The 23,779-nt window shown below is 37.8% G+C and overlaps 1 long non-coding RNA gene across 3 annotated transcripts in view; it reads left to right on the top strand.

The window, feature by feature from the left end:
* Positions 1–17,178, top strand: part of LOC112640795 (uncharacterized) — a 60,724-nt gene extending 43,546 nt beyond the window's left edge. Inside the window, exon 5 of one of the 3 annotated variants that reach the window (XR_007411427.1) lies at positions 14,933–17,178. This is a non-coding gene — a long non-coding RNA (uncharacterized LOC112640795). The remainder of the gene's footprint in view (positions 1–14,932) is intronic. The other 2 variants (XR_003124236.3, XR_007411428.1) reach the window with 2 other exon arrangements.
* Positions 17,179–23,779: the final 6,601 nt, after the last annotated feature.

Here is a 23,779-nt window from a genome sequence, read left to right as displayed (position 1 = left end):
GTGTGTGTGCATGTGTGTGTGTGTATAAGCTAACATTTCCAAAATAAGACTGAAGTGCTGTTCCTTATTTGCTTCTACCATTTGTAAACATGGAGCAAGATTCATTTTTAAGAACTTTCAAATGAAAATGGTTGAGTGGGAGAGTAAATAATGCTCAAAATTCATCCCTGATCACTGTTATAAGAACATCATAGAAAATGTTTTGCTTGTGTAATTTTTCTTCTTTTCCCTTTGATATAGTAATCACTGTTGCTAACTGAGGCTCTTCTAAGACAATGTACTTTTGTCTTATGGGGCAACAAGTCTCACAATAACATAAGGACCTGTTTCCTGCTACTAACTGGGGTCAGGGAAAGGTGACCTAGGCTGTGGTCACCTCTTTTCATTTTCTGTGACTTTTTTTCTTCCTCATTCATTACATCTTCTACCACAACTCATGCAGATTAAAGTTTAGGACTCCCTGGAGTCTACGTACTCAACACCTCCAAACATGTTTTAAAAAATTAGTAGAAACATGATAGAAAAAAAACTTCTCAAAATTCCTTTTTAAGAAAAATAATTTATTTATACTGATTTATCATTTAAAATATGACTGCTTGGGCAGCCCAGGTGGCTCAGCAGTTTAGCGTGGCCTTCAGCCCAGGGCCTGATCCTGGAGACCCGGGGTCGAGTCCCATGTCAGGCTCCCTGCATAGAGCCTGCTTCTCCCTCTGCCTGTATCTTTGCCTCTCTCTCTCTGTGTCTCTCATGAATAAATAAATAAAATCTTAAAAAAATAAAATAAAATATGACTGCTTGAGTCAAACTTAGGCAGGAAGAGATAGAGTGTGCTTAAGTTTGGAATTTCATTTTCTTTTGTGTTTTGGGCTTGGGCTTTGAAGAGTAAGTTTGGCCTGCTAAGGTGGAGGTTTGGTGAGAACACTCTCAGTGGAAGGAACTCTGACTCTCCAACACTGGGGAGATATTTGGAGGACAGACATAAGGAAGGAGGGTATATATTGGCCAGCAATAACCACTAATAAGATTTCACCTTCTCTGGCTTTAGTGGCAGGCAAAAAGCTAGCACTTGGTTGCAAGTTACTACTACTCTATGCCATATTAAGTACCAAGAATATGCTGTTAACAGTTCCTGGTGGCATTTGAAGAGAGAAGAGACATTTATACACTGGAGCACAGTCCTGTGAATTTTTCCTTATAACTTGATGAGGAAGCATAGAAATGTATAAGGGTTGCTAGCCTGAATAGAAAGAGCATGAAAACAAGGTCTCACCTCCATATGACAGTCTCCCCAATCATCAGATGAAAGTGTTACTGTACCTGTTTTTTCCTCATCACCTACACATACACGTAGAGACACATACATACACACATGATTTCCCTGAGTATGGTAAATTCTCCTCAGCAGTTTAATCACGCTTGCATCTGCCAGTCAATTTTCGTCTGGTAGCAGGGAAAACTGATTCTGGCCAACTTCCAGGAAAAGGGGATATTCTTGAGGGATAGTAGAAGCTCACAGAATCTTTAGAAAGGCCAGATACCAGGCTTGGGAGTGGATCTGTGCTGCAGTGTTCAACTTCCAGGAAAAGGGGATATTCTTGAAGGATAGTAGAAGCTCACAGAATCTTTAAAAAGGCCAGATACCAGGCTTGGGAATGGATCTGTGCTGCAGTGTTTCCAGGGGCTATGAAGCTGCAAATATGGGAAAGGTCTCACAGCAAAACTGTCGGCCCAAGGCCTGCTGCTGGGACCATATAACAAATGACTCTACCATCATTTCTCTCATGTGGCATGGACTCCTGTTCTCCTTCTATTTTTTTTTTTTAGATTTTTTATTTATTTATTCATGAAACACACAGAGAGAGAGAGAAAGAGAGAGAGACAGATGCAGAGACACAGGCAGAGGGAGAAGCAGGCTCCATGCAGGGAGCCCGATGTGGGACTCGATCCTGGGTCTCCAGGATCACACCCTGGGCTGAAGGCAGCGCTAAACCACTGTGCCACCGGGGCTGCCCTCCTGTTCTTCTTCTAAACCAGAGCAATTTGAGAGACCTAGCTTGTGTCAAGTGGCTGCCTCCAGGTTAGGACGTGACTGATTTCATCCACACTGGAATACATCCCTTGGAAAGAGGCTGCTCCCTACCAAGTCAGTGAAAGTGCTGATAAAAAAGGAAAGAGGGAAGCCAGGAGACTCAATTGATAAAGTTCTAACACACTGGATTGAAGAGGGAGAGCAGGCGAGAGGAGACCAGCCTGTATAACCGTCAGGGACACCATGCTCCAATGCTGCCATTCTTGCTGCTGAGGTGAGTGGCTGTCCCAGGGAAGTGCTTGTGACCTGTGGGAGCAGTTTTGATTTGGGAACTTTAGGAACTGTTGGTCTTCCTTCTCCTCTCATTGCTCTGAGCCTTTTGGCTCAGCAGCCTGTGTGTTCTATGGTGTCTTCCTCAGCTATCATCTTACAGAGAAAGGCTCTAGGGTGTGGACGAAGAGTAATACCTGATCATATGATGGCTTGTCTCCTTCCAATCCTTATCTTGAGTGGATGAAGACAGTTGGGCTCCTCTTTGCTAAAGTAGTCAGACTCCATTATTAAAAATTGTAGGTAATGGCAAAATGCTGTGAAGAGTTCATTAAGGTGTGTTTAGGATGAAGAGTAATGTGCTGTTCATGCGAAAGTGCAGCCATTTGAAGATAGGAAAGGAATATATAACAGGCAAGGTTTTAAAACCAAAATGGAGACTCTCTGAGCAATATTTGTTGTATAATTTATGTGGCAGACATTTTGAGCTACCTAATTGAACCATTTCAAAATGTCATGTAATCAATGCTTTCTGAGTGGTGTAGAGATACAGACAGAACACATGCACACATTTGGCAAAACTTGTCAAAGTGTAACCTATATTTCTGGAGGAAAAATAGATTTCTATATTGGAAGTTTGAACTTTATCTACTCCACATCCCACTTTGTGAAATTTACTTTCTGATGAGGAGGATTACAGATAATGTTTTCAATCCTTGTCTCACTTGAGACTTTGGAACTATATGTCTCTCGCTCTTTGTGGTGATTGTTGTGGCAATCTTCTCCCGGCCTCATCTTCTCTTTAAGTCACATCGTACTTCTTCCAAGCTGACTACAAATTGCCTTTGTATTCGAGCCTCTATCTCCTTGCTCTTTTTGTTTCCCCATCCCCAGAATCTATCTGAAGTTGACTTCTTAAGTAGAATTCTTCACTGATGATTTAGAAGCAGCTTATCCTAGAAATTGTGTGGGTGATATACACTTTCCTACTAGGACCTTATGCTTAAACTCCCAGAGGCTGGAAATACCATAAAATTCTAGCAGTCTGACGCAGGGGAAGGAGTTAATTATTGGCCAGGGCTGGACCTAGCCACATCTCATTAAAATGTTTTGTAATACATTCAGGGCATCAAGGAAGAAATGAAAAGAAAACATCAGAAGGCGAAGATGAAAGGAGAGCAATACAATAATAAGAGAGGGCTTCTAATTTCTCAACTGTTATAATTTTTTTTTCATTAAAGAACCTCCCTCTCTTTTGGTTTTAAGTCTGCTTTGTTGAAGAGCTATTAGTGTGCTGAGCCACAAGTCGTTCATTGACAACAGCAATCAGAGTGGAATCAAGAAACACGAGGCCAAATTGGGTCTTAGTCACATTGGTGGTTATTTCCCAAGTATTGGACAAAGAAGTGATATGACTTCAAAGTAGATAAAGAGAAAGGTACAAACCAGTTGGAGTATGCACGCACACATGCACGTACGCATATACACACATACATTCACACACACACAATTCTAAAATGAGCAGAGACAACAGAGGGTTTTATTTTTAACAACCTGAACTTTTAGTTTCTACTAATTCTGTGCATATACAATCCCTTGACAAGAAGATAGGGGATAGAAAGCATATTGTGATAAGGAAAGAACATGCAGAAATCCATAAAGGAAAGGCAGGGGGAATATTCAGGATATAGCAAATTGTCCAGGAAAACTGCAACCTAGGGTACTTGCAGGGGACCATTGAAAGAAGTGAAAGGTAATGCAAAGAAGAAAAGTAGAATCTATGAAAGAATCAAAAAATACCATGGGGAAATTTTTATTAACCTGCTTTATGATGCTGTTGTGAAGATTCATATAACATATATATAGAGAGAGAGAGAGAGAGAGAATCACTATATATATTCATATGAAATGCTTTAAAAATGAGTCACGCTGTATTAATATTAGCTAGTATTAGAATTATTAAGAAGTAAGCAATAGTGGTCCATCAGAAGTTTCTTTAAAATAAGTAAATGTTATAATGAAAGGGGATGAGTATAGTAATAAATATTTTAATAAAAGGTGGTGGATGCAATAAGGGAGAGTAGAAGATTTACTACATGGTTTTAATCTAGATTAGAGCAAACACAGGTCCACGAGTCAAATCTACCCATTGCCTAAATATTTACTGGAACATGATTGTACCCATTTGTTTAGGGATTGTCTGTGACTGCTTTTGCACTACAATGGAAGAGTCAAGCAGTTGCAGCAGAGACCATATGGCGTGCAGGGTCCAAGATATTTACTATCTTGCCCATTACAGAAAAGTTTGCTGATCCCTGATCTAGATGATCAGAAAAAATATAATTCGCTAACAATTACCATATGCCAGTCACTGTTCTAATGTTACATGGTTTCAGTCCGTGAACAGCCCTATTAGGAAAATACTGTTTTATACCCCTTTAACAGAAGAACTGAGTAACTTGCCACGGTTAGATATTGGTGGTAGAATGAGGATTGCCAAATCTAGCAAATTAAAATACAGGGCATCTACTTTAATTTTAATGTCAGATAAAACATGAATAATTTCCTTGTGTAAATATGTCCTTTGCAATATTTTGGACATACTTATACTAAAAATTACTTATCATTTTTCCTGTGTTTTATCTGGCAACCCCAACCCAATCCAAATGGCTCTAGAGTCCACCCTTAACAAATATTATACTGTCTCCCTCTTAGAAAGATGGTGGGCTTGTTTTAACATTAATGGGGAGTCTCAAAGGACATAGGAGGTGTTTTCTAGCTAGTGAGTGACAGAGTTAATCTGTAATTTGAAAGGCAGAATTGGTTTTCTTCCCAGGAACATCTTAAAGATGTGCAGTTTGACTTTGGGAAGAGATTAAATCAGTTCTACATTAGTTTCTTTATGGTATTGCCCAAATTTAGTCTAGTGCTTAGAGAGTAATTAGGACTAGACACATAGCTTGAGTCACCTGAATGCAAGAGGTAGTAGAAATAAATGACTTATGTAAGGAGTTCAGAGGTGGGTGTTGGCTTAAATCACACTTGAAAGATTCTTCCAGGTCTTTTAACAGTGCCAAGCTGCTAGTACTTAGCAGAGCTTTCAAAATCCATTTCATTTCCATAGCAGAGGCCCAGCCAGAATAACACCATAATTTCTCATCAGTACATAAGAAAAAAAAAAAAACTAATAGAAAAGAAAAGCTCAATACTTTCTCACAATCTCAAAGGTTCTAAAATTTTTAGGTCTGACTAGACTGAAAATAACATTTCTGAATAAGAAAGTAAGCACTGCATATCCTTTCTGTTCTTAGAGATGAAGCCACAGATGTGGGATGCAGGATATTGAATAGTGCAGCCCATCGGGAGCAATAAAATTCAGCATGGTCAACAACTCACAGTTGACTTAGAGGTGTGGTATGTTGCTGTTGGATCTCTAAGCCTGCTCTAATGGGTTACTTTGCACAAAGCAGCTTGAACCCAGTAAATGTTAGGTATCGTTATTGTGGTTGTTACAGGCAATAGTCCATGAGTCCAATTATATACAGGCAGTGCCCCAGACGCTGATTTCACTAATTGCCACCCCTCATACTTGGAATTCACTTATATCCCAGTTGCATGTTTTTTAATGAAAGAATGAGATTTATATGGAAGAGACTGAAATGCTGATGCTTCGTGACATAACTGGTTAGATTATGAGCCAGTTGTTGATTTTGAGGGTATAGCAATGTGAAAAAAAAAAGTGAAATTATATTATTTGAAGTTACAGATCCATGTTTTATAACCTGTATCTACAGTCTGTGTTTTGTATCCCAGGTAAGAATCAATGATTTCTGACAATTCTATTACATATCAGGGATGTGCTATGTAATGAAGACACACAAATGAGTAGGATTTGTTTCTAATCACTAGGAATTCAGTTTAAAACCAGGGGCAAAAAAAAAAAAAAAAAAAAAAAACCAGGGGCAGAAATTTACATGAGTGTCATTGATTGTGATCCATCATCGTATAACAGAACCATTAGCTGGGTGGGAGCTCAAAGGACAGAAAGGCAGTGCATTTTGAGGGGGTGAAGAAATATTTCATAAAGAAATAGGCTAATCAAACTGAGTCTTAAGAGTCATTAAAGTATTTAGTGATGAAAAAGGAAGGGCTGACTGGTTGCAACAGAGACCATATGGTCCACAAGTGCTGAAATATTTCTTATCTAGCCTTTTATCAAAAAAAATTTCTAACCCCTACAATACAGCATCAGCCCCTATTTTTTAAAAATTGCTTTGATAATAAATTAGTGTGTTCAATAAGTCAGTCAGATTCACTGTGTGTCTCCCATGTGCTAGGCAACTGTCACCATGAATATGAATGAATGACTTAATCCCAAACTTTAGGTATTGCCAATGTAAAAGGGGAAAAAGACATTAGATAAATAGCTGCATAATGGCCATGATTAAGAAAAAATACAAAGAATAGGGACATCGCAAAAGAGGAAGTAATTCTCTGCTTTAGAAAATGGACCAGGGCAACAATTGGGCCTTAAAGAATGAGTAGGAGTACTTAACACAGAAAAACTACACTTGCTCTATTTCTGTAATATGACTCCATCATTGATTTTTTTCTACATTAACACTTAATCTCACACTTTTGAAATATATTTTGTGTTATTTTGGATACCCTGAAACATGGTACCGAGTAGGCTTATACTATTCTTTTGCCTATGGTCTTTCTCCAACATATATTATTTAAACTCAGAGCTGTATACTACAATCAAAGAAAAACCAGTAGTATTTAGAGATTTGAGTATTGCACATTGCCAATATTGAAGGTCTTTTTTTCCCATTGCTCCCAGTCATAAACATGCTAGTAATAACCTGACATGTCTAGAACAGCTGGCAGAGTATATTTAGTCTTTTAAGTCTTAGAAAACCTTTTTCATTTTGACAAGAATTAGTTGTGCTAGTGTCAGTGAGGATCTTATCATAGAACTCTCCTGATTCAACCTGTGGAATTTACTTAGCAAAAAGATTCTCCAAATATAGGCACTAGAGACAAACTGCAGAGATAGTTGCCCAAGACTACATGATAGCAAAGATAGAGCCTGAAACAATATACAGGATTCTCATTTGTGAATCAGTTTCCTTAAGGACGAGACCATTATCTGAATCTCTCTAATGAAGAAGTGGGTTTCTTTACCATATATTAAATTTAAATGTAAAGTTTGGCTTCAATTGTCATAATAAAGTAATACAGCTGCATGGAAATATATCCAGAATGTACCAAGTTAGACACCCCAGGGGCTAAAGAGTCTCCAGTAAAAACATACACATACTGCATTAAAAAAAGAGTTTCAATAAAATACAAATACTTCAGTGTCGTATATCCTCATGCACTGAGTAGCTGGATATTGTATTAGAATATATGTCTTTAAAAAGGAGATGTTTCAAATGTTCATCATGAGGCTTATATATATTTTTAAGATGATGTTATATGGTTCAATTCATACACACATGGTTTTTTTTTTTCAGTGAAATATCCAGATCACCTGGGCTGAGAACTTACTGTGCAATCTTTAAATAATGACCTGTGTTAGTGGCTTACCTCTAATTCCTTTAATAAATACCATACTGCACTGGTAATTTTTGCTTTCTCAGTAATACTTTAAAAATCACTTGTACAGTTTAAAAATAAGATGTGATCTTGCAATTTAGATTTTTCTCTTTATCCACATTATGATCAGTGAAATCATATGATACAGCTCTTACATGGCCATTCCTTACAAATTAATGGGGCAAGCCCATTTAATAACAGCAGGATGGAACATATAGGAGGAGGCTGAGAACTGGCACTTGATCCACACTCTGGGGAAAATTATAGTTTATGCTGACTCTGATCTTCAGCTTCCCACTTGGGATAGGATTCATTAGACTGCTTTCATCTCCACTAGGCAAAACCCCAACAGACTCACCTTGGTACAGGCCATGTGGGCTGTGTCCACCTTGGGAAGACTAGTGGTCAACTGATCTTAGGAATGCTTTCAATAATTGATTCGTTCAAAAATATTTTTTGACTGCCTACTCTGTGACTGGCACTATCCTAGAAACTGGAGAAACGAGGACACTGAGGAACTGTGGGACAAAGTCACTGTCCTCACGAAATAGAGATTCTAGTTGACTGAATTCTTAACTGCAGTCTTTGTCCATTTGATCATAATGGAACTGCGGGAGTGCAAGATACAAAGTGAAGAAATGAGAAAAGGGTAGTAATCACAGTTTATTTGGAATGTGGATATTAAAAAGGCATGATTTCTAAATACATTCAGAATAGCAACAAAACCAGAAAACATGAACTATAAATGGGAAAGTTTAGTAAACTAAGTTTGTCTTAAATAGCATACAATTTCAGCAAATAAATAGAACCTGAACCTGTTTCAAAATAAAATAAACATTAAGGAAATTGTTTCTAAAACAGTTTACAGAGGATTGTTTATAAATATATATATTTTATATAAACAAATATATTTTAGATTTTAAATAAATATATATATTTATATAATATATATTATATATAAATTATATAAAATATAGTTCATAGAGAGTTATTTATAAAGCAGTTTACAAAGAAAATGTAAACATTTACGTAAGAAGGTATAGTTGATAAGAAACATATTAAAGGAAAATAAACTTAGTAATATATAGGTCATATTGTATAGGTTATATTATTTTATGTCTTATTTCATTATGAAAAATCTGTAGAACATCATATATTTTTAACTCAGATTCAGTGTCAGAAGAAATCAAACATGGCAAAGTATAGACATAATGAATACAATGCAATCAAAAGAATAAGGTGACTTCAAGTGGCATGATTTTGTATGAATATTGTTCCATTCCCATAGACCACTAGATCTCCTTAACACAGTTACCGTATTTATCTTTGCATTTTGTATTTAAAACAGAGTTTCCCAGTGCAGCCCTCAAAGAAGAGTTTCCCTGCAAGATTCTTTTTGTTGAACTTTCAAGGAATATTAATACATATATATTTCTACTTAAATGGCCAAACTTCTTTCTACTTTCTCAGTATAAAGCTTTCTGTACACAATCATTTCTTACCAAACTCCCATGTCCCATGTCACCGGTCTTAGTTCAGCCAAATATCCCACACCCCCTACAGGGAACACCAGGAATCCCTGGTGGTACTTTGGTAGTGCTTTAGATCCTCATTGCCATCTTTTCTTTCTGTGAGATAAGCACTTTTATTGAATTGAGTGTGGAAGAATGGCATGTTTGCACTTTTGATTTATGATTTGATTCCACTGCCTTTAAGTTAAGACAAAAATTTCCAAAACCATCTTAAATTTTGCAGGAGGGTTTGTTTGTTTGGTTTGCCATAGCTTTAACTAGATTAAAAAGCATATATGGTTTTATTAGTTTAAAGAAACTGGAGTTCTAACAATCAAAGCTCAGCTTTCCAAACTCATGAATCACCCCCATTATATCTGGGGTCCTCTGGCCTGGAGATAACAATAAAGAAAGATAAGCCTGATGAGAATATATGTCCTCATTCCTGAGCCAGAATGGGGGCATTTAGAGAGTAGAGAGAGCAGCTTTTGTCACACAGTATGCCACCTTAGAATCACCTTAGGCAACTTCTTTTCAGAACTCCAATATTTGCCATTAGTATAGTTCCCAAAGATTTTGATATATTGATATTAGGAGCTTTAGGTGGATTTGTGGAAATGTTTTTGTAATGTCCAAGTACCATGATTTGAAAAAAAATCATTTGAATGCAATCATCTTAAGACCACTGTGTTTGCAAGCAGCACCCCTAGTTCAATGGAATAATTTTTCTCTGTTTATTCCCTTAAAGGTTCACAGAAATAGAAAAACCATGTGAGATTTCTTGGTGCAATTTCTTCAAATATTGAAGTCTCAAATTTAGGAGACAATATAAAAGGAAGAAAAGGAGGAATATGTTGTGCTGATTAGGTAACAAATTGAAAAACCATGGGGCATTTCTGCTTTGGAGAATGAAGCTGTAGCAGTGGGAAATAAAGCCTTATGTAAATCACTGATGGAATTAATACATTTTAAAGGTTATCAGAGCAAAACTGCTGAATCCTATAGTTTGTCATCAGTAAATTAAATGCAAAATCACTAATTTAATTTGTATGAATTACCAGTTGACTTCTAATGTATGGAATAATAAGAACTAATGCTACTTTATGAGCCGGAAATAAGATTTTTTATTTTCAAAAGAGCAAAAAGACAAGAAATAAAGTTGATTCAGAGCCCAAACAATCTTTTATTTATAATAATGTGTTGACTTCTAACAAAAAAATTCTTCCTGGGTTTTATTTGTGACTTTTTTTTCCATTCAAATATAACTCAGATGAAATGTAGGAAGGCAATTGACTTCCTCTCAAAACTGGTCTGGTTCTGACCCAAGAGAAGAGGATTCCAAACCAGGGCAACGTGGGCTCAGTGCAGTTTACCCAGGAGAACCATCTGCACTCTAGTTTCTTATCCTTAAACTCGATTGAGAGGAATAAACGTTGGGGTTTTTTTCCATATGTTTTCATTGAGCATGAGATTCTGAGCTATATGAAATTGACTTTAACAAAAGAGACTTTGTGGCAATATCTGGGATAGCAGAATAAATGCAAATTCTGAACTCTAGCAAAAATCAGAGTTATAGGATATTAGAACTACAGGAATTTAAGAGATTATTTTTTCCAGCTACTCCTTTTGTAGATAATGAAACAGAGACTCAGAGAGATGAGCTTATGGGAAGCTGTGTAGCTAGTAAAGAGCAGAACCTGAACTTAAAGACATGGTTTGAAGCCAGGGCTCCTGACCTTTAATTAATTGCAAATTTAAGAGAGGAAAGTTACCCTTTTCTGCATACACTTAACTGTCCCTTACACACACAAGCACACACACTTCCTCATTCCTACTTCTGGGGGTTGCTTGGGTAATATTTACAACCAGGATCTTATACCTATGGTGGCTGGTAAGAAACATTCCATGTAACAAAGGCTGCTTTCTCTTGGAGTCATATTTGTCCCTGAATGCATCCCTTGAGACACAATGTGTTTAGTATCTTCCTTAGCTGAGGTGGAAGGGGGGGCTCCCCTTCAGAGAAATGAGCTACAAAGTGGCTTCCCTCTGCCTGCTTGGACACCTGAAGGATGTAGCTGAGCAGCTCTGGAAAGTAACTTTATTTATCTAACTGGCAAAAGAAGTAAAGGATAAAAACCCAAGAGGGCCAAACAAAGGATGAAAAGTGATTTTATAAATTGCTCCCGTAATGAACTGATTTAGAAAGTGATGGTGGATTCATTTAAAATACACTGATAAACAGGGTCATTTGCATTTCTGGTAGGTGGAAGGCAGCCTTGCACTTCCCTGGTCACTTCCGTGGTATGGGGCTTTTCGTTGTTGTTGTTGTTGTTCACCTTTTGCAAATGGATTTTTAGGCATCAGAAATACAATGATTCCTTTTCCCATTGAGTTTATAAAGCTCGTTTGGACACCTTCTGACTATGGTCTCTTCAACAAAATTTGAAGAGACCATAGTCAGAAGAGAGGACCAAAATCAGAAGAGACCATAGTGAACATCAGAATTAAACACCATCCTTCATTTTGTAGGTGGGGAAATAGTCGCAGTGACCAAGACAAAGCTCTCTTGCTTGATTAAAATAAGCAGGAATGAGAATCCAGGTTTCCCAGTGTCTATATTTCCCTGTGCTTTAAACCAATTATCTGGTGACAGGAATGGTATGTTGAATGGTATTCAGGCTCTGGCATCTGGGATTCTCTGATGAAATCCCAGCTCTGATTCTTGTAAGTAGTATCCTGGTGAAGTTACTTACTTTCTCTGTGCTATAGTGCCTTCATTGTATTGTAGAAATAAAATAGTTCTATCACATTAGGTTATATGAGGATTAACGGTTTTAGTTCAGTGGCTGGCTTGACATAGGAGCACAATAACTGTTAGCTCTTAGGAAGAAGAAGTCCTGGACCAGTAGCGGAGAATGCTGGAAAGGAAATCTCTAGTCAAGAGTCATCTACCTATACAAGAATTTTTCCTAGAAGTCTGTCATAATATGATCATAATAATAACAACAACAAAATATTAAGTCACTTAATCTCTCTAACATTAAAATTTATTTTATTAAGTTGAAGTGTGTATTGTTACCACCCAGAGCATTTATTCACTCAGCAAACATTTATTAAACACCTACCAAAGAATCAAAGGTACATAAAACGTGGTATCTCTGTTCTCAAAATTATTCACAATTCTGCAGAGAAATAAAGTCCCAAAGGAAAAACAATCAGAATGTGTGGCAAGAGCTATGTTAGGATACAATGAGAGCAAGCAGTACAAGTACTGAGTCCATATTGCAGGAAGGGGACAAAGTGAGATTAGGTTTCTTGGGAAAGACAATCCAGACCTTGCAACATGAGTAGGCATAACCAAGGAGAAGAAGTGAGGGGACGGGGGCATTCTGAGTAGTGAGGATAACATGTACAGAGGAAGAATGGTATAACGTAACATCACATGTTGGGAGAAGTACAGGTATTTCAACATGGCTAAAATTTGAAGCTTAAAAGGAGAAATGGAATAAGGTATGACAAATGGAAGTCAAGTCCAGATCATAGAGTGTCTTGAATGTTATACTAGGGACTACCAATCTTTTCCTGAAGGCATTGATAAGTCATTGAGGAATTTGTATGCAAAAGGACATGGACCTTATTTGATCAGATATTTACATAAGAAAGGTAATTCTAGATGTCAAATGAAGCATCAATTGGAAAAAGTGATGAATTGGAAGAATGGAGAAAAGTTAGAGAAAATAAAACCATATGAGGAAGGAATGGTGAGAATGGAAGAGAAAAGGTGGAGTCTAGTGACTCCAACATGTTAAGAAAAGGTTACTGGTGAGGTAGAGAGGAGTCAAGAATGACTGCTTTCTGATTTGGGGTTCTTAGATTTATGAAGGTGCCACTCACGAAAGAAAGAAAGAAAGAAAGAAAGAAAGAAAGAAAGAAAGAAAGAGAAAAAGAAAGAAATCCTTTTTTTTTTTTTAATTTTTATTTATTTATGATAGTCACAGAGAGAGAGAGAGGCACAGAGACACAGGCAGAGGGAGAAGCAGGCTCCATGCACCGGGAGCCCGATGTGGGATTCGATCCCGGGTCTCCAGGATCGCGCCCTGGGCCAAAGGCAGGCGCCAAACCGCTGCGCCACCCAGGGATCCCATAAAGAAAGAAAGAAATCCTGTAGGAGAAGCACCTGAGTGTGGCAGTTGGTTAGGTGTCTCACTCTTGCTTTCAGCTCAGGTCCTAATCTCAGGGTTATGAGATTGAGCCCCAACATTGGGCTCTGCACTCTGCTTGAGATTCTCTCTTCCTCTCGCTCTGCGCTTCCTGCTCATTCTCTCTCTCGCTCTCTCACTCTCACTCTCTGTCTCTATAATGAATAAATAAATCTTAAAAAAAAAGAAAGAAAGAAATCCTGTAGGAGGAGCAGATCTTGGGAGTAGAAGGATAGAAAAGAGACTGAATTTAATGTTGCATATGTTTAGTATAAAAAGCCTATGAGACATCTGTTTAAAATGTCCTATAGATACTTTGGACCCAGAAGAAGGGCTGAATGGTAAGCATAAATTTGGAAGTTTTTGGGATTTGGGTAGAAAGCCAGTCATATTCTATGTACCTGTGGGGATTGTGGTTTTCTTTTGCATCCTCTGATTTGTATGTTTTAAGTCTTGTTTATAGTAATTTGTTACAGTAGCTGTAGACAGCTACAGTAGCTATAGTAGCTTTTTGCTGTTTGACAGCACACAAAAAGACTGGATGGCACAACTCCACATGCAGGTGTTGATGCCCATGAGGAACTTTGGCCAACTGGGAAAGGAACTAGTGGACACATTCTTTTTCCTGCTCTCCACAGTCTGTTCTGAAACATATAGGATTTTATATGTTTTTTTTTTTTTGAAGCCCACAGTGAGAGGGGGAAGTCAGCTGTGTTTTACACAAAACTGAAGCAGCTATATTCTTATATTCTTACTCCTCACTCACTTCCCTTTGTGATCATTCATGCTTCTCTGAGGTTGCACTTCCTAAGAAAGTAGTAGTACGTAAGGATTTGCCAAACCCAGGCTGCTTTCTAGTGACTGCTCCCAGGCATTTAGGTGAGGCCAGCTAGAAAGTGTGTGCAGAGTGATCAGAAGAAGGATGCAAGGAGCCTGAAGGAAGCTACGGACAGGGCAGAGAGAAAGAGAGAGAAGTAGGAGCCATCAGTGTTTTAAACCCAGGGGAAGAGAAAATCTGAGATAAGAGGAGCCATCAATGAAATTAGAGATATGGTGGCTGCCAGTGTGCTCAAATAAGGAAAGAAATGACATTTTAAAATTAACCCCTGGGAGGTCATTGCTGACTTTGGCCAAAAGTAGAGACAAAGCCAGGTTACTGGGGATTGAGGAAGGAATTGGAAGAGATGAAATATAAGCAGCTGGTGTAGACAGTTTCTTAAGAATGATGGTTATGAAAGAAAGAAGAAGTGGTATCGCTTGAAAATTATATTGGGTGGAAGGAAAGATTTTAAATTTCTATTTCCTTTTGTTTTTGTTTTAAGATTGGAGAAACCTGAACATGTTTATATCCTGAAGGAAATGAGCCAGCAGAGAGGACTGTTTAAAGATTCCCACAATAAACAGGGAAACCACACAGATCTACATCTACTAAAAGAATGAAGCATTTTTCTGTTACTTCTCTCGAATTCTGACCCAAATGCAGAATGTGTTTCCCTCCTCCAAACTAGCATCAGAAATTTGGACACTGTGTTTGTTTGAGGAGGCTGGAAGTTCTGTTTCTCAGTGAGTCACAGGAGACCAGCATGGGCCTCTGTGGGCTGTTCTGGAGAGCAGTATAGTCAGCGGACTTGCTCCTTTAGCCTTCTGACTTGAAACAAAATTTAATCTCTGCACCCAGTGTAATGACTTGAAACCCACAGAAGTCAGGGTATACCTATACTTCTAGAATGGAAAGGAATTCTTATTTGTAAACCCTTCAGAATTCTCCTGTAGGTTATTCTGAGAGGAACACAGCCACCAAGTGTGATGAATTCTAGGCTAGGACAGTTCAGGAACCTTCTTTCCATGAATGCCACCTGAAACACACACACACACACACACACACACACACACGAAGAAGCAAATGAAGAGAGAGGTTGTACAATTCTCTCTTTTTAAGAATCACAGATTTTTAGTGCTTGGAGGACATTTTTAGAATGATTTAGTTCAATACTCTCATTTTACAGTTGAAGAAATTGAGGCATAATAAAAACATAATAATAACAGCATAACGATAATAAATTATAGTTATAATGTGCTCTCACATAAATGAACTCATTTGATCCTCAGAGAGTCTTTGAAAGAAAGGGAACAAAACAAAACCAAAACAGAATGGATTGAAATTGCACCTTAAACATTATTTTTTAATCCTCTCACTTTTATAAGATGGCAGCATTTATCTCCCTCTTCCTCCTGCTATAAATTAGTAACATTATTTCCATTTTGCAAGTAAGGAAATAAGGTTAAGAGACATAAAAGGATATGCTTGATTGCAGACAAATTTCCTGGGTCTAGAACTCAACAGACCTCAGGATTCTTTGATTTCAGAGATTTTAGAAATATATATTTTTATAACATTTTATGCTCATCAAAATAGTTTCACTTACACAGTCTAATTAGTCATTATGACAACCCCGTATGATGGATGAAACCACAAAGAAATTGAAAGACTTGTTCAGTCTCATAAGTTAGTTAGCTGTGTGCTGGCAGCAAAGCAACAATTGGGCTCTGAAGTTTCTTTCTCCCATATACCAGTTGTTCTCATTCCTGCCTGCAAATTGGAATTATCCAGAGAGCTTTAAAAAAAATACAAGCGTCTGGGCCCTGCCCCAGACTAATTGAATCAGCATCCCTGGTGGATGAGCCCTGGGTGTCTGTATTTTTTTTTAAAGCTTTCCAAGTGATTCTTAGGCCTAGGTTGAGAATCACTGCAACATATACATTTAAAGTTATCTTTTGTTCCACACAGCCTGATTTCCTCTTCTGCAGCAATAGCTAACATTTTGGTAACTGTTCTGGAGGGAATGTGAGATTCATTGTATTTTAGCTCTCCACTGAACAGAAACAGTGCTACTGTGTGTGCAAGCATCTTGTAACATAGGTTACCAAAGTCCTATGGAATTAAAAAAAAAAAAAAAGAAAAAGAAAAAGAAAAAAAAAGTCTTCAACCTATGCTACTTTAAGGCAGTCAAACACTTTCTCAATTCATATGGCCCTGGATGAAAAACATCACATTGCATGGGTAAAATACAGAGGAATAAACACTGGAAGCATAATACCTTTGTTTTAATTGCTGCTGATGGTGGCTACAGGATGAGCAGAAACTCCACTGCAGGATGAGACTCAGAGCGCAGATGAGCACAGAGCTTGCTGCCTCTTATGCCGGAGCCCCTTGTGTATTATTGCTGGTATCCATGTGTAACAGATAGTATTGTGCACTGAGCTGGAAGATAATAAATAGATGTGAGATGATGATTTACAGAAGGGTGCTTAGAACTCCTTGAACCAGCAGGAGAAGAAACCGGTGCCGGTGCAAGGTTGTACTGTCAAACTCAAAATCCTTCTTTTCTTTTTTCCTTTTCTCCAGAGGGCAGTTTCTGTAAGACATAACTTGCTTTCTGCTTTAGCATCTGGAAATTTGGTGGTTAATTACTAAAATGTCTGATCCACAAACCTCTGTCATATTTTTTCTTCTTTTTGGTTGACTTTCTTAAAAGAATGTCTCATTTTATTTTTATTTTTTAAAGATTTTATTTATTTATTCAAGAGAGATGCAGAGAGAGGGGCAGAGACATAGACAGAGGGAGAAGCAGGTTACCCACAAGGAGCCTGAGGTGGGACTCGATCCCAGGACTGTGGGATCATGACGACCTGAGCTGAAGGCAGACGCTTAACCATTGAGCCACCCAGGTGCCCCAAGAATGTCTCATTTTGAATGAAATACTTCTCATTGAAACTACCAGTATTTGGGGGTTCTTATACAACTACTTCCACTTCCTATTAGAATCCTCCTTATTTAAGCTAGTGTGGCTTAATGAAATTGTATGTTTAAGTGAGATCTTAAAAATAGCAACCAAGAAAAAAAAAAAACCTTGAAATGGAAATAGTGGATTCTTTGCATGATTTCTTATGACACAATTGTTTTATTTCCTATGTTTCTTCTCGACAGAGAAAGAAACAATTCTAGAGAACGTGATGGTGATAGATATATTAAGGTGATTAATGACATTGTTAGCTTGATGGCTCATCTGTATCAAATGAAAAATAGATTATTTATCTAAGACTCTGCTCCTTTTTTAAAAAAATCATTCTAATATTAAATATAATCACAAGATGAAAACACTAACTAACATTGCCAGAAATGGAAAGTGATTTATTTAAGAGCTCATCTTATACCAGATGTTCCATGGAAAAATGAGTTGCTGTTAAAGGTGAGTTTTATATATAGGCTGAATAAACCAGCCCTTGCCTCTCTCTCATAGTGGTTTAGTTTAACATAATGATTAAGCATCCTGTCTTTCTAGTCACACGAGTACAGATTGCAGCTCCACCACTTGCTAGCTGTGTGACTGGGGCAAATAATCAAACTCCATCATGCCTCAGTTTCCTCATTTGTAAAAATAAGAATAAAAACAGTCCCCATTTCACAGAGTTGTCGTGAGGCTTCAAGCGACTAACACTAGGTGTGTGTTCCATAAATGTAAGCTGTTATTATGATCATCAATCTGGTGTGTTCCTTTGTCAGTTATTTTGTATTCAGAAGGCTTCTGATAAGATATATACCTTCGTGGGAAAACATGAGCATGATCTACCTGATTCATTTCTCTGATAATTCAATCAATTCATCACCCAGGATAGGGGGTATCAGGGTAGAGAAAAAGTGAGCCAAGATGTGTTGAAGCAAGAGTTTGAGTCACTGTCTGCAGGGCTTTGCTATATAGAAAGCAGTATGGTGCAGGTGAGAGCATGGGTTTTCCACCAACATGCATTTGAGAATAAGCTCTGATTCTTGGGCTGTGATCTTCAAAAGTTGTTTAATATCTCTAAGTCTTTAAAGTAAAAAGGTCTAAAGATTTAAATGTGATCATGTATGTGAAATACTTAGCTACATGTTAGTGCTCACTTATCATTACTGTTATTATTTTTAATTTAGGAGAGAAGATAGATAGAGTAGGGATCCAAGACAGCTGGGATAGGGAGAGGGTAGGAGCCATTGGATGAGGACAGGGGACAGATTTGGGACAGTTTACAAAAAGGAAAGCAGTCAAGATCTTTGACCTCCTCATTCTACGTCCCTCCCAGTGAACTGTCCCACCATCATTCAAACAAGTACTGGTGAAAGCTCTGTGCACTGGGCATTTTTCTAGGTGCTGACTTTAAAGTAGTGAACATGACAGGCAACTGAATAAGCAGTAAGCTCTTAGGGAGCTCTTGTTCTGTGCACACTTACAGCAAACAGGTAAACAATTGAGGCAGATAATTTCAGATCATGAAAAGACAATAGGCAGAGAATGCTATGGGCAAGGACACCGTAGCTGGAGGCTAAAAAAGACCAGCTGAAGTAAAATTTAACAGGGCTGGAAGGAAGAGGAGCCAGCCATGTCAAGACCTGGGCAAAAAGCATGCTAGTCAAAGGGTCTTGCACATAAAAGGCCTTGAAGTGGAAATGATCTTGGACCATTCCCACCCTAGTATACCTATTGCACATACTGAGTCATACTGGAGAGAGCAGCAGAGCCCAGGCTGTGGAAAGACTTGCTGGCCATGCAAAGAGCCTGGCTTACCAAGTGTCTGTGTGAAGCCATGGGAGGCCCCTATGGGAAGCAGAGGAACGAGATGATGGATTTACCATACAGGCTCTTGCCTCGAGCTCAAAGATGCCATCAGCATGTAGCCATGTAGAATTTACAAGACTCGGGATCCCTGGGTGGCGCAGCGGTTTGGCGCCTGCCTTTGGCCCAGGGCACGATCCTGGAGACCCGGGATCGAATCCCACATCGGGCTCCCAGTGCATGGAGCCTGCTTCTCCCTCTGCCTATGTCTCTGCCTCTCTCTCTCTCTCTGTGACTATCATAAATAAATAAATTAATTAAAAAAAAAAAGAATTTACAAGACTCATCTCTGATCATTTGTTCATGACAACAAATGAGTTGAGGAGACTGAAGTAGAGATTTTATTCTCCCGGTTTAGAAATAAGAAAACGAAGGTTCCAAATGCCCCACTGCCTCCAGCTAGATGCCTCATCAAGGCAGAGTAAAATCATTGGCAGAGCTGTGTGGTCCAGTTTAGGTTTGGGGATTCCAATCTTGAGCTGAATCTCCTATAAGGAATTCAGATCCCGCTTGGCTTAGCAATCAGATTTATTCTATTAAATATTTTTTTTAGGTTTTGATTATTTTCATCCTGTTTGTTTTTCACACCTTGTGATTTCTATTTGATTTCCCATTAGGTCCTGCCAACTAAGGGTAAACTCCTTGGATGTATGTGTTAGGCTTCTGTGAGTGGTAATAACCACAGTGCTGCAAGAATCACTAAATGCATAAATATGACATGACTTTCTTTTCACCATTTCCTTCGTGGCAGCACAGACTGGGCATAACAGGAAGCCTTGTGAAGAGTTCAGATGGGTCTGTAGACAGAACCATTTCATCGACATCCATGAAGGTTTCATTGGCCCACTCAGACCGCAAACTGCTCTCACAAACTGTGCCTTTCATTAAAATAGTAGGCACAATAATTTATACTATATGCTAATTCCAGCATTTGTGATTCAATATTTGAAGTATTTACAGTTTTCCATATTACTGACAAAAAATGCACACAACCCAGAATGACAGCAGTCAAAGATAGCTTTACATATGTGCTTGCTCTGACCAGGAAAATAAAAGGAATTTCTTTAGAATTTAATGAGAAGCAGAAAGAAAACACTGGTTCCTTCGAAACTGTAGGATTGGCAATACTGGTGATGGCACTTGTAGTGACTTAGCAACATAAGATATATATACTTGTTACAAAGGTAAAGAGTTAGGAAAATTAAGCTGTATTAATGAAACAAAGTAAAGAAAAATTTCATTAACTGCATAGTTCGTAAGCATCTTTTTTTTTTTTTTTTTTTTTTTTACTGTTTGTTAAGAAGATGGTTGGAGGCATGCACTGGAAACACTAATTCTAATTATTACTGTAAGTAGGAGTTTTTGGCATAAGGTCAAGAAATAATAGGAGAATGTGTGACTCTCACTATTGAGCTGCAGTAAGCCTAATCATTTGAATAAAGCCAGTTGTTTTTTCTTGGACCGTCTCTGGGCTGTTCAGTGTTCTGGATGAATCTAACACAATCAGGCTGTTCTCTGGTGTATAACCACTTCCTGCTGACTCAGGGCAACTTGCTTCCTCTGTCGTTTATTAAAATGAAGTATTCATATTAAAACCCCATTTTTTAGTGATGACCAAATATACATTAGTAATGACATTATTAAAACTATTTTGTTTAAAATGAACTTTCACAGTAACGTGTTGCAAAGCGGCACAAACAAATCTATCTAATTTCGCTGGAGATGGTTTTATAAAGCTTGCAGATCTTTCTGGCACTATTACAGAAGGGGATTTGATGTGTGTTTCAGGAGACAATCTAAGTTTTTATGGCCATAAAAAATGAATACTGTTTCCACTACTCTACACAGCAAATAATGTATAATTCATGATTTTTCATTAACATGCAAATGTGAAATAGTGTCTTCTATGTTTGCATCTACTAATAATCTATTAAATATTTAGAAGCATAGTAAAGAATACTAAAAATATTTGGTCTGGCTACTGTTTAAGTAGTTTTTCTCCTCATTTTTTATTTGTCCATATATTTACACATGTAAAAATGTTAAGAGACACAGACAAGCAAATAATCAATTCAGTATCTGGCATTTGTAAAATAAGACAACAACCCTAATATTTATACAGTTCTTAGTTCTTTTAATAGCATTTTCACATAGAGTGTCTTGGCCAAGCATAACAACAAACACGTGAGGCTAACATTATTCCCATTTCATGGATCCAAACACTAAGACGGTGATTTCCTGGCTTTTTTGGGTAAATATTTGACCACCCAGCCAAAACAATAGGCCAAGTCTCTTGATTTGTAATTTGTTGCACCTCAGGAGCTCAATAGAATCTCAGGTATTAAATCAGACTTCCAAGTGCTTGATAAATATATTTGGCTAAGACAATTACATATAGTTCTCATTGGCTGAAGCATCTAAAATTTTCAGTATTCTTTCTAGGCTGCCAAGCTTCTTCATTGGTTCATTCTACAAATGAATGTTTGAATAAAATACTATGCTCCTGTGTGCTCAGCATTCTTCTAGGGGCCCGATGGGAGCTGGAGACACAGGCATGCCATCAAGGATAGAACTGTAGAGTCCAAGAGACACGCTAATGACATGATAGAGCCCATGCCTTCTTTAGTCACTGTACTGGAGAGGTGAAATTAAAGGTGAGGCTACCTTTTAGCAGTATCTCTCCTCTAAATACAAACCTGTTCAGGCATTCCTTCTACCAGTCAGGAGATTGACTTCCATTATTAATCTTAAGCATATTAGAAACAATCTATCAAGCTGAAATTTAGAAAAGGAATAGGGGGAAATAGCTGCAAAGATTACATAAAAAGTGACAACTATGGCTTAAAGTCATCTCAGACTATTTTATGAATATGCTTCAAAGACAGAGTACTTGGGCAAGGTTGGAAAGCACAAGCATGGACCATATAATCCTTCTTACCTGGATGGTGTTGCCATTCCAGCAGGTCCACTACCCCGTCTCCTGTTGTTGAGATGCTTTCTAGTAGAACTCTGGCTCTGAGGGTGTCATTTGCTCTTTTCTGGTGAATAATTTTATGCTCCAGTATATTTTTACTGAGTACATTTTTAATACTTTCGCCTCCAAGCTTTAGTGAGGCTTCCATGCTGTATTACTCCTCCTAGGTGTTGTATCGCATCCAAGGCACCAGGTAGTATTTTGCATGGAGGCTTAGGAATTTCTCCTTCAGTCTGGCAAGTGTTTGTTCTGCTCACTAGCCTAAGTATAGATAGGTGAGTTCTTAGTATCTGTATAAAAGTAGTCATTTTCTTTTCCTGCTGAGGTAATTTCTGTATAGTCAGTGATTGATTCCTTTTGTGTAAAATTAGTGTCTCTCCCTGTTGAAGTGAGCTCTTAACCTTTATAGAATTTTCTAGGGGGCCACACCCTGTTTATCTGGGGTCATATAATTGCAATAGACTGTTACAATGAAGTATTTATTGTATGAAGTTATTTTTATCTTTTATTTTAAAAATTTGTACTTTGCTAGTTTGATAATAATATCAAGAACTTCTGTGTGTTTCATTAAAATATTCCAGTTATTTTTGCTTTGGGATTTACTTGTATCACTAATTCTCAATCTTACATGAGATGTAAGATGTAAGATCCACATGAGTGGGTCATTCAGTGTTCAGCCAGAGAAGCAGAACACCTTTAGGGTGCCTGGTATAGAGTAAGCTCCTGGCAAATAATCACTTAATACTGAATAAATGATCCTCTGATACTTATAAACCAAAATAGATTGCTAATTTCTGTGACCAGAAAAATAATAGGAAAATCATCACAAAATGAATTTATGAGTATAATTACCATCTGCCATACCCATACCAAACATATCAAATATCCTTTCATGACAGAGTGAAGTCCTACAAAATGAACAGGAAACTCAGCGATAAGCTACCTTGACTTTACCAAAGGATTGACATTTTGTCCGGCACAATTTCCTTTTCTTTCAAACAGAATAAGTGTAGTTTAAACAGCAGTTCTCACATGCAAATTGGCAGACAGGAGCTGTGCTGTGTAGAGAGGAAATTTGTCTAAAACATGTTTTAATTGTTAACAATTTTCTCGTCTGAGAATTGTTCCCCCTCCCATTGCAACAACAATGCTAGGTATGTGCTAGGATATGGCCCATAAGAGACATTATTTTTGTATGTTGTATATAAAGGTTGGAGGGAAGAAACTATGGCTATTATAGCCATATTAATAAAGAATTGTTTTTATAGACCAACTTGGAGTTTGTGAAAAAAGCTTTTTATATGGGAGCCCTTACCATCACAATATTTCTGTTGCGGAGCAACTTAGCAGCCCAGGACACAGAGGGATGTCACAGAGGAGCGTTAGGAGAAGCAGGAATACCTGCCCAGTGGCAGGGGATGTCAGTGAATGTTTTTAAGCCTGATTACGTTAACATGTTAGAAAACCTTCAGTATCAAAGCAGAGGAGATATGACAAACAGTACTTCCAAAGAAAATTGAGATGTAGCAATAGATATAAAAGAG

Source organism: Canis lupus, chromosome 6 (assembly GCF_003254725.2).
Source record: "Canis lupus dingo isolate Sandy chromosome 6, ASM325472v2, whole genome shotgun sequence".
NCBI classification, from domain to species: Eukaryota; Metazoa; Chordata; class Mammalia; order Carnivora; family Canidae; genus Canis; species Canis lupus.
Note: the sequence above shows the minus strand (reverse complement) of the source record. Positions and strands in the feature narration are given on the sequence as shown.